Source organism: Kogia breviceps, chromosome 7 (genome assembly GCF_026419965.1).
Source record: "Kogia breviceps isolate mKogBre1 chromosome 7, mKogBre1 haplotype 1, whole genome shotgun sequence".
Lineage (NCBI taxonomy): Eukaryota > Metazoa > Chordata > Mammalia > Artiodactyla > Physeteridae > Kogia > Kogia breviceps.
Genome location: NC_081316.1, coordinates 20,139,509 through 20,149,379, shown reverse-complemented (window position 1 = coordinate 20,149,379; position 9,871 = coordinate 20,139,509).

Below are 9,871 nucleotides of genomic sequence, written 5' to 3'. Positions count from 1 at the left end.
GCTCCCGCGCTCCGGCCGGGCTGGGCGCGGCGTCGCTCGGGTCCCCGCGGCCGAGCCAGGTGCGCGCGGACGCCAGCCCTTCCCTGGCGGCTCTGACCGGCCCGGACTCTCTGAGCTGCGCCCCGAGCCAGGTGAGGCGGCGGCGGGGGGCTCGGTGAGCTTCGCGAGCGGGGCGGGGGTGGCGGGGACACCCCGTGCGTCCGGGAAGGACAGGAGGTGGCCCTCGGGCGCCCGATCGTCCTCACCGGCTGCGTTTTGGGTGCGTCTGGATTCCAGGAGTCAGCGGGTCCGCGCAGTCCGGGGCCCATAGAGGCTGAGGATGTGGGGCTGGGGAAAGGGTTCTTCGCGTCCTGGTGGGGTCGCTTCTCTGTAGAGACCACCCCCCACAACGCCCCCGCCCCCGTCTTCCTCCTGGACTAGGGGTCCGTTTAAAATTCTTTGGAAGCGGCCTGGGGGCAGAGCGCAGGAGCACCGCCTTTGTCCCCCGCGCGCATGAACCCTCTCACCTCCAGTGCCTTCCCTTGGGGTAACGCAGGTGGACCTACCTCCGCCCCCTGCCTGGGATCTCCTTGCCCTAGGTCGCCGCCCGCTGGCCCGGGTACCTGGGCCCGCATGCCCGGCGGTGGAACTGGCACGGGGCCGCCAGGGGGCGCGCGGGGGCGGGGACAGGCGTCGCGGTCGCCAGGTCCCCGGAGACCCTGCGTCGGCTCCCCAGGCCCCGCACCGGTGCCCAGAGCCCCCATCCAGGTGCGCGCGGCTGGAGCAGCGGGCTCGGCGAGGCCGGGGCCGGTGCACCTGGCGCAGGCCCGGGGGTCGCGAGTGGATCCCCGGGTCCCCGGGGCCGAGCAGAGCCCCCGCCAGGTGCCCGGCCTCTGCACGCCGCGCACCCCAGCCGGGGTGGGGGGCCCGGCTGGTGCAGGTGAGCAGCCCCCCCTCGCCTCGCCGCCGCCGCCGCCGCCCGTGAATTATGCAGGAGGCTGGCACCGGCGGGCTCGAGTTGCTCAAGTTTCCCTGGCAACTTTCGCCCGGGCATCGCTCCGCCCGCGCAGCCCGCGGCCCCGGCGCCTCCGCTGGGTGTCCGGGCGCCGGGGGCGCCTGGAGACACCAACCGCGCACTCGCCGCCGGAGCTGGGGCAGCTGGATTGTGCGCGCAGGTGCGATCCCCGCGGAGGGCCTCGCTGCCCGGGTTCGGAGGGTGCGGGGTTAGGGGTGGACCTTGCTGCCGGGGCCGGATGACCTCGCCGCCGGTGTTCGGAGGGTGCGGGCCAGCGGCGTGCCTCCCGCGGGTTTGCGCGCAGACACTGCACGGGATGGGAGGGCGGGCGCGCGGGCGTGGTCAGTGTTTCCGTGGGGCGGGGGGCGACCGAAGGGGGCGAGGCCTCTGCTGGTGACAGTGGGCTTTCAGGCGGAGCTTTTAAATCGACCCCGGGCGGCCGGATCTGAGAAGGCGCTCGGGCCCCCAGGTGGGAACTCAGGCCGCGGTACCTGCGGGCCCCGTGGCCGGCAGCTGTGGGCACAGTCCCGGGAGTCCTTAGAGGCCTTCCGAAAATAAAGTGGTTTCCGCGTGGAAGTTCGCGATCGTAAATTGGATAGTTTCGTGACCTCTTTTTGTTTGAAACTCAAGTTCGAACGTTAATGAGGTCAATCCGCTAATTAAATTAAGCTCCAAGAATCAGAGAGATAATTTCGGAAGTCCTCCGTTGAGGGCGCCTTGATCTCTACCTGGGACGTGTCCCTCGGCTCTGCTGACCCGGCCACAGGGAGAGCACGCGGGCGCTGGGTTCAGCCTCCATCCAAGTGCCGCGCTGTCCGCGTTGAATAATAATTAGTGACCGCCGATTCCGCGCCTGGGGGTTTCGGGACGCCCAGAAGTGACCCTGGAGGCGGCTGCTTTTGGAGACCCGAGTTTTCAAACCACTTGTCCGCGATAACAAGGCTGCGTTTTGATAAAGGGGTTGAACACCTGTCTGCCTGGAGCTTTGTGCCCACTGGGGGTTCGGCAGTGATTAAGGGGGGAAAGGTGGATGTGGCTGCCCTAAGAGGGGGTTAATAAATGGTAGCGTAGATTTTTGCCCAGAAAGCCACGGTGTCCTTAAGGATGCCAAAGGGAGACCCTTGTCTTAATAGGAATTAGGCTGCTTTACAAGTGTCTGGATGTAAAACTCCTGGAGTGCAGTGTTGTAAAGGAAGCGGGTTCCATTATTATGTTGAGGAATTTCTGCTTTTCCAAGAAGAAAGAATTGGGTGGAAAGCTGGTGCTTCTTTGGGCCCCAATGGAAGCGGCTAGAATTCTTCAAGAATCAAAAGGAGCCCTTTACGAATAAAGTGATTTTGCCTATAAAGGGGTTCCCAGTGGGCACTGTTGACAGCACTTGGCTGCTTTGAACAAAGTAAATCCCTTTGGGGGTGGGCTTGGGGAGGGAATCTTTTTGCCTCCTGGCTCCAAGTACAATTTGATTTAGAAAGCGCTATTCACATTCAGGTGAATTTCCCAGAGGTTTTCCTTCCTTCATTTTTTTTTTTTTCCTTGAAGTGCTTGGCGTTGTGAGCAAGGCCCCCAAGCTGGCACCTAAGGGTCACCCATTTGGTCCAAGCCTCGGGGCGGGGGGGCCCTATTTAGGAGAAGCCTGGATCATCGAGGGTTTGGCAGGGGGTCAAATGTGAGAAATGCCACCAGGAGGAAGATAGAGTTGTTCCAAGATAGCATTGCATTTTATATTTCATCGGTGTTGGGGAAAAGGATGGAAGAAAAAGCTTGATATACGAAAAACGTGCCAGGAGTTAACTAATGTGCAGGAAAACACTAGTCGAACTGATTTTTCTAGAAAAATAATTCTTTATCTTACTCGCTTTATTTCTAAATATGTCCTGGAGTCCTAAATGATAGAGTTCTGGTGTCCCTGTCACCTCGGGTGAGTACAGGGGGCTTTTCCAAAGTGGGGCTCAGTTTGGGAGTTGCTAAGGGAATTGTGGGGATGGATTCAGTGTGGATCCCAGCCCCTGACCGCTGAACACGTTTCCCCAGGATTCCAGCTCCAGCTTTGTCAACTTAAGGCACAGCTTGGTCGCAGGCTGTTGGATCTGGAGTCCATAGTTACTCCTGGGCGGGCAGGGAGTGGGGGGAGGGGAGCGTGGTGGAAAAACCAAGAGAAAAGTAAATTTACAGCCTCTCAGGAGCCTTGCATTGTCCCGAGCCCCAGGGAGGGAACATTTAGGGTCTTCGTTCCTCCAAGTGACCCCTGGGGCAAGTTTATTGAATCCTCTGCTTTGACTTGAGGGGGTAGTTTGTGGATGGGTGGGGAGGAAAGCACCCCAAACAAAGGCCTGGTCTTTTTCATCTTGGGAGCCCCCAGCCCTCACCTGGGACTGATTGGGTGAAGGGCTCGGAGCAGGGCCGGGTGACCCTTGTGACCTGGCCACTCTGCACCGGACCCGCCCACCAGAGTGAGGGGCCTGTCATTCATTCAGAGGTGATCTAGGTTATATCGCAATTTCTCTGCACATTGTAAAAACGAGTCAACAACTAATCACCCGAGGGCCAGAAGCTGGCCACAGGAGCCCACCACGGGAGGTTCCAGGCCAGAGGGGAGAAGAGGGGGATTGGACAATTAGTGCACGGTGGGACAGGAGCTGTGATGGAGGTGACCGTTGGGTGCTGTAGGGCACAGAGAGCATCCCCAGCCCAGTCTGGGAAAGGAAGGGGATGGGGGAATCTAAAAACACCCGAATGAGGCCTGGGCTGTCTGACCGCGTCTTTGCCTGCATTGCCCTGGGACCTGGCGGGAATGGTCTGGTTCTCGTTCTGGCAGCTGTCAGGTTCTCACCTTCTGCCCGGCCTGGTGCTGCGCTCTTGCTATAGACGACCTCATCCAAGTCTCTCAAAACTCCGGAAGGAGAGAGGCGCGAGTGCTTAATATTCCCGATTTACAGATCAGGAGCCTGAAGCTCGAAGCAGTGGAGCCACTTGGCCCAGACCACACACCCAGTGCGTGGTGAGCTGGGATCGCACCCAGGCAGCTTGGGAGATCCCAACCCTTAAGCCGGCACACCGCACACATCACCCAGTGGGAGAATTCATCTGGGTAGAAGATTATTTTTCTCGTTACTGTGGTGTGAGAAAAACTGTAGCCAGAAAGTGAAAACCAGAGCTTCTGATCACACTTCTTGATGTGATAGGCCTTTTTTTTTTTTTTCTTTGAAAGCTGATTCAAGAAATGCTTTGAAGGGGCTAAAAATGTTAATGTCATTGGCTCCAGTGGCTGCTCTGAGATGGGTCTTTGGGGGACAAGGATGCATCTAGCACAGGCCTTCCCACCACTCAAGAGGTTTGCAGTTTTAACGGACGGGAAAGATACGGGGGCAGGTGCCAGAGGCTGCCCGGGGCTCAGGGTCCTGAGCTGTGTTCGTCTTGATGGTTATGCCCCGGGGATGGGTCAGCTGAGGCAGGTGTCACTTCCGGGGGTTGGGGGGAAGAGGGGGAGGCAGCGGAAGCCTTCAGGGCTGCTTGGAGTTAGTGGGCGGCTGCAGGGCCCCCGGTGATTGGCTGCAAGAAGCCAGTGCAGGAAGGGGTGGGACAGGGTTTGAAAATTGTCCTTGTGAGGTTTTCAGAGTCCTCTCCTTGACTCTCAGGATGGAATGAAGCCACAAGCTCCAAATGTCAAAGCTGCAGATTTCTTTTTCTTCCTTCCTTCGTTCCTTCTCTCTCTTTCCTCTGTCTTTTTCTCCCTCCCTTCCTCCCTCCCTCTCTCTCCCCCTCCCTCCCTCCCTTCCTTCCTTCCTTCCTTTCTTGTTGTTTTCTTATGTATACAGTCACCTTTATTATAATTCATGAATCCATCAGAAACTGACATGGATCTCTCTATTAAGACATCTAGAGTCTCATGGGCATCTGCTTTCCACGCATTAGAAAATCCAGGTTTGCTTGAGAATGGGGAAGAAAAGCCGATATCTTAGTGTCATTATGACGAGTCCTCACCTCATAGGAAACCTGAAAGGGTCTCTGGGCACCCCCAGGTCACAACACTGTGCTGTCTTCACAGACCTGCCACACTCACGTGTCTTCTGGAGTTCCTTCTAAATGTCCATGGGCACCTGGGCAACAGAACATTTTATTGCTCTGCTGGTTTCTAGGGTGCAGGCCCAGGGTTGAAGAATGGGCCCAAACTTAGCATTTTCAAGCTCTCCAGGCTTATCTTCCAAAACTAGTGTGTTACGCCCTTTACCAGCTCTCCCTGCCAAACAGAGACCTAAAGCATTAAGTGTTAACTGCAAAGGAGTTAGGTGGGGCTCCTTTTCTCCCCGCAAACCTAGTTATTTGTGACCCCAAACAAACGCTAGCACCACACACATGCAGGACACTAGTCCTTCCTGCAGGGGCCAAAGCTGCAGATTTCACAGGATAGGCCTCTCGGGTGAGGGGCTTCGGGCCCACCCCACAGAAATTCTGTGTGAGGCCCAAGAAGCAGGCCTGGAGCTCCCCAGAGGGTCCCACCGTCAGGGGTTCTGGGAACGCACTTTGAGGAAGATGGTTGGCCGGAGTCCTGAGCTGCTGCTTCAATTAAAAAGGCCTGATTTGGGAGGTGCTGCTGGAGGCCTCCATCAGGTGGATAATCACTGCACACCCACAGTGGCTCTACCTTGCTGGGACAGGTCTCTTCCAAACAAATTTTTTTTTGCCTCTCGACTCCCTTAACGTTGTTTTTAAAAAAACTTTATGTCCTCTCACACGTTTCCTGCAACAGTTTTGTATGGCAAGTGCAGATACCCAGCAAAGCTGAGAGAATTGCACCCTGAATTACTTTATACCCACCCTAGATCCTTCCATGAACCATTTCCCTAGACTTCCCAGGCTTTTTCAGGTCAGCCTTTAAAGTTGTTCTTTGTAGGTAGGTTTAAATATTTGCCGAGGATGTAGAACTGTGGTCTGTGAGGTAAATATTGACATTTGAAAAGTAACTGTTCCCTAACTTTAACCGTATCCACTTTGGCCTAAAGTGTGACTTGACACCCACCTTTCCTTGACGGATACCTGGAGGGCCTTTAGGGGATGTTGTTTGCTCCTTTCCTTTCTTGGATTTATAGCCCCACTTCCCCGAGGAGTTTGATCCTGATGTAATAGACTTTTATGCTTGTGAGTCTTTTATTAATCGACTGAGCATATTTCTCTGCAAGGAAAATAATACATACATTGATTTTTAAAATTATCTGTAACCTCAAGTCACTAAGTAGCTTTTAGAAAGTCACTTCTGGATCGAGAAAGCCCTGTGATCAAACACTATAAATACATTACGGATTTTTAGAAATGGAAAAAGGAAAATGTTCCTGGAACTGCCTCTCTCAGCGATCAGGCGGTGGGTGTTTTTGGTATTTAAATTAAAGCTTTAGGTGAAGTTCCCCCTTTGTTTGGTATCCGGGAGTCTCCTCCCCACAAGATTCAGAGGCGGCTGGAAGGCCTTTCAAAGGTAAAAGATGGGAGGGGCTGCTGGGAAGAGGGGGACCCCAGGCCTCTCTGTGACTGAGCTATTTCAGAAAAGACTGATTCCCTTTAGACTGGACCCCCTGGGAAGGGTCCTCGCACCCCAGTTTGGAGCCCCCTGCAGGGGAGGAGAGGGAAATGGGCAAGAACTCAGCCCCGCCCTCAGGGTTCCAGCAGGTGATTCCCCCTGGGGACAGGGGTGACACCTAGGTGACAGAGCGACACAGGATGCCACCTGTGTGCTCTGCATGGGCCAGGCCCTGTGGATGGGGGTGTCCTGCCCCAGACTCTCAACACTCAGGCTTCCTCCCAGGGCTGCACAGGAGAAATGAGAAACAGGGCCCATCATCCTGGCCAGGAGCCTGGACCGCCAGGACCCTTTCCCAGGGGCTCTGATGGGCCCATGGTGTGGCTTGAGCTTGAGGAAGGGCAGGACGGAGCAGTGGGGTCTGTGTCCTGCCAGATTGGGTCCCAGGAGGCTTGGGGCACAAGGAGAGGGTCACACATCCTGAGCAGAGCTGAAGGCCGGCCTGGAGGAGGGAAATGAGCCTTTGAACCTTCCTGAAAATTCAGCCTGGGATCCCTGCCCTGGGGGGAGAGGAAGGCTGGGTGGGGGGGCGGAGGAGGCAGCTCGATTGCACCCCGAAAAGCACGTGGCACAGCAGCTCCTGTCCGGGAGTTTTCCTGACCACCCCCCATCATCCGGGGCGGGGTGTGGCAAACGATAGGGATTTACCTGTAGCCCCCATCACCAGGCAGGCAGGTCCCCGGGAAAGGACCAGGTCTTGTTTCTCTGTATCCCAGCGTTCCGGAGGGGTACCGGTTCGCAGTAGCGCTGTCTTTGGAGCTGGACAGCATCAGTGGTTCCAGACTTCCCCTTCCACATGTGTATTCAGCTTCCAGAAGTCACAAAACCAGTCAGGCCACTGGCCTGTTCTTTCTTGGCCTCACCCTGAGGGTTCAGACCCGGGCCAGCCCAGTAGCTGCACTCAGGCTTGGCGGCTCCTTGCCACCCACATCCGGGATGTCGGTTCGTGGCAGGTGGCACGTGAATTTACATCCACCAAGATTACCTCTGGGATGTTTGCAAAGCTGGTGCACCGGGACGGGAGGGTGGGGAAAAAAATCAGCTGTGGTTAAACGCTTATTTTGTTAAAACCCGGAGTCCAGATGAAGCTGGGGGTGGAATTCCTGACGACGGTCGTGGAGAGCCTGGCATGTGAGGTTAATGATTCTCCAAACACGGGGTGGTGAATGGTTCACTCTTGGTTCCCCAGAGTTTCAAGGCTTCTTAGCTTTTCCTGCAGTGAAATGGTCCAGAAATATGTGGGATTAGGCCGCCTGGTGTTGGTGTGTTTTAATTCTTTGGGGTCCCTTCTGGGGATGTCCCAGGCTGGGTCTGCAGGATTCTGCTCTGCTTCTTGATCTGTTTCTCCTCCTGATGAGGTTCTTTGGGGCGTGGGGGAGGGGCATCCACTCAGACCAGGGTCAGAGGTGTATTGGGGGACCCAGGACTGTCACTGTCCCTGTGAGGCTAAACGGGCTCCCGGAGTTGTCTTTCCGTCCGTCTCTCTCCCTCGGTGGACCACCTCGATGACTTTACATTGTGAAAATCAGGGTAACAGCGAGTGTGTGAGCTGTGCAAGGCTCCACGTGCAGACGCACTCCATCTCCATCACAGACCCGAGAAAGGGGCACTTGTATGCTCGTTCTTCGGGGAGGAAACCAGGGCAGAGGAAGCTGACCTGACTGCCGGGGCCCTACGCCAGGCAGCCGTCCACTCCAAGGTGCAGAATTAGGGACCCGTCCTGTCCCCTCCTCTGTGTCATCTCAGGGGTGATGCCCAAGCTGACCTTTCTGCTCCTTTCAGGACGAGTGGGCCAGGGTAGCACAGGGCTTCTCAAACTTTTGGTCTAAGGACCCCACTCCCCTCTTGGAAGAGTTTTTAAGGACCCCAGAGAGCTTTTTGTTTATGTACATTGTATCTCCTGATGTTTATCCTGTTAGAAATTTAAAAAGAGAATTTAAACATGCTTAGTTAGTAATGCATTTAAAAATGACAATACTAAACCTACATGTGTTATTGTAAATAAAATATTTTTATGAAAAATAGCTATTTTTCAAAACAAGAAAAAATGAAGAGTGTGGCCATTTACATTTTTGCAAAATCTCTTTACTGTCTGGTTTAACAGAAGATGGCTGGATTTTTGTATCTGCTTCTGCATTTAGTCTGTTGCAACACCACATGTTGTGTAGCTTCTGGAAAACTCTGAAGTACACTTGGGAGAGGGTGAGAGTGAAATCGCAACTAACGTCTTAGTGTTATTATGAAAATGGTTTGACTTCATAGACCCCCTCAAAGGGCTTTGGGGAACCCGCGCCCCCCCCCCGGTTCCCTGGATCATACATTGAGAACCACCTGAAGAAGCATGCGACTGGCCACACGGACAGGGTGTGGGTCTGAAAGCTGGCTTTGCCCTGTAGTCGGGTGGATGTTTCTAACACATGTCCCTTTTCTTGTCATTCAGGATGCATCTGTGAAGTTTAGTCGGGGATCCCAGAAGGTCATCAGGTGGTCCCCACCCCATGGGACAGGCCCGCTGGTGGCAGAGTCTAGGGTGGTGGGATGTGGGCTCAGCCAGGCAGGAGCTGGTTTGATCCACAGCTGGCACTTTGCTCGTAGGGGTGTAACGCGTATGTGTGATGTCACCAGAAGCTAAATTGTGTGGCAGTGACAGCTGGGGAGCCATGGCAACATTGTAAAGCAAGAAGGCTGTTTTCTGCTACCAGGGAGGGGGTCCACCTGCAGACGGGCCGGTGGACAGAGGTGGGGTGGGGGGACCAGGGCAGCCACCGGGAGGGAGGGGGGAACTTTCTGTACTTCTTCCTTTCCAATCTGGACGCTTCTGTTTCGTGCCTAACTGCCCTGGCTGGAACCGTCAGTACACGATGTTGAATAGAAATGGTGAGAAAGCGCATCCGTGTCTGGCTCCTGATCTCGGGGGAAGCATCCAGCCGGTAACCATTAGTTGTGATGTTAGCGGTAGGTTTCTTGTGGCTGCCCTTTATCAGGTTCAAGAAGTTCTCATGTTTTCTTTGTTGAGTGTTTATATCTTGAAGGGCCGCTGGATTTTGTCAAGTGCTTTTTCTGCGTCTCTTGAGATGATCAGCTGCTTTTGGTCCTTTATTCTATTAATACGGTGTCTCACATTAATTGATTTTTTGATGTGAAGCCAATTGTGCATTCTTGGGATGAATCCCACTTAGTCATGGTTTATAATCCTTTTTATATGCTGCTGGATTCGGTTTTCTAGTATTTTGCTGAGCTTTTTGTGTGTATGTGCATAAGAGCTATGGGTCTGTAGTTTTCTTGGGATGGTATCATGGTAGTATCAG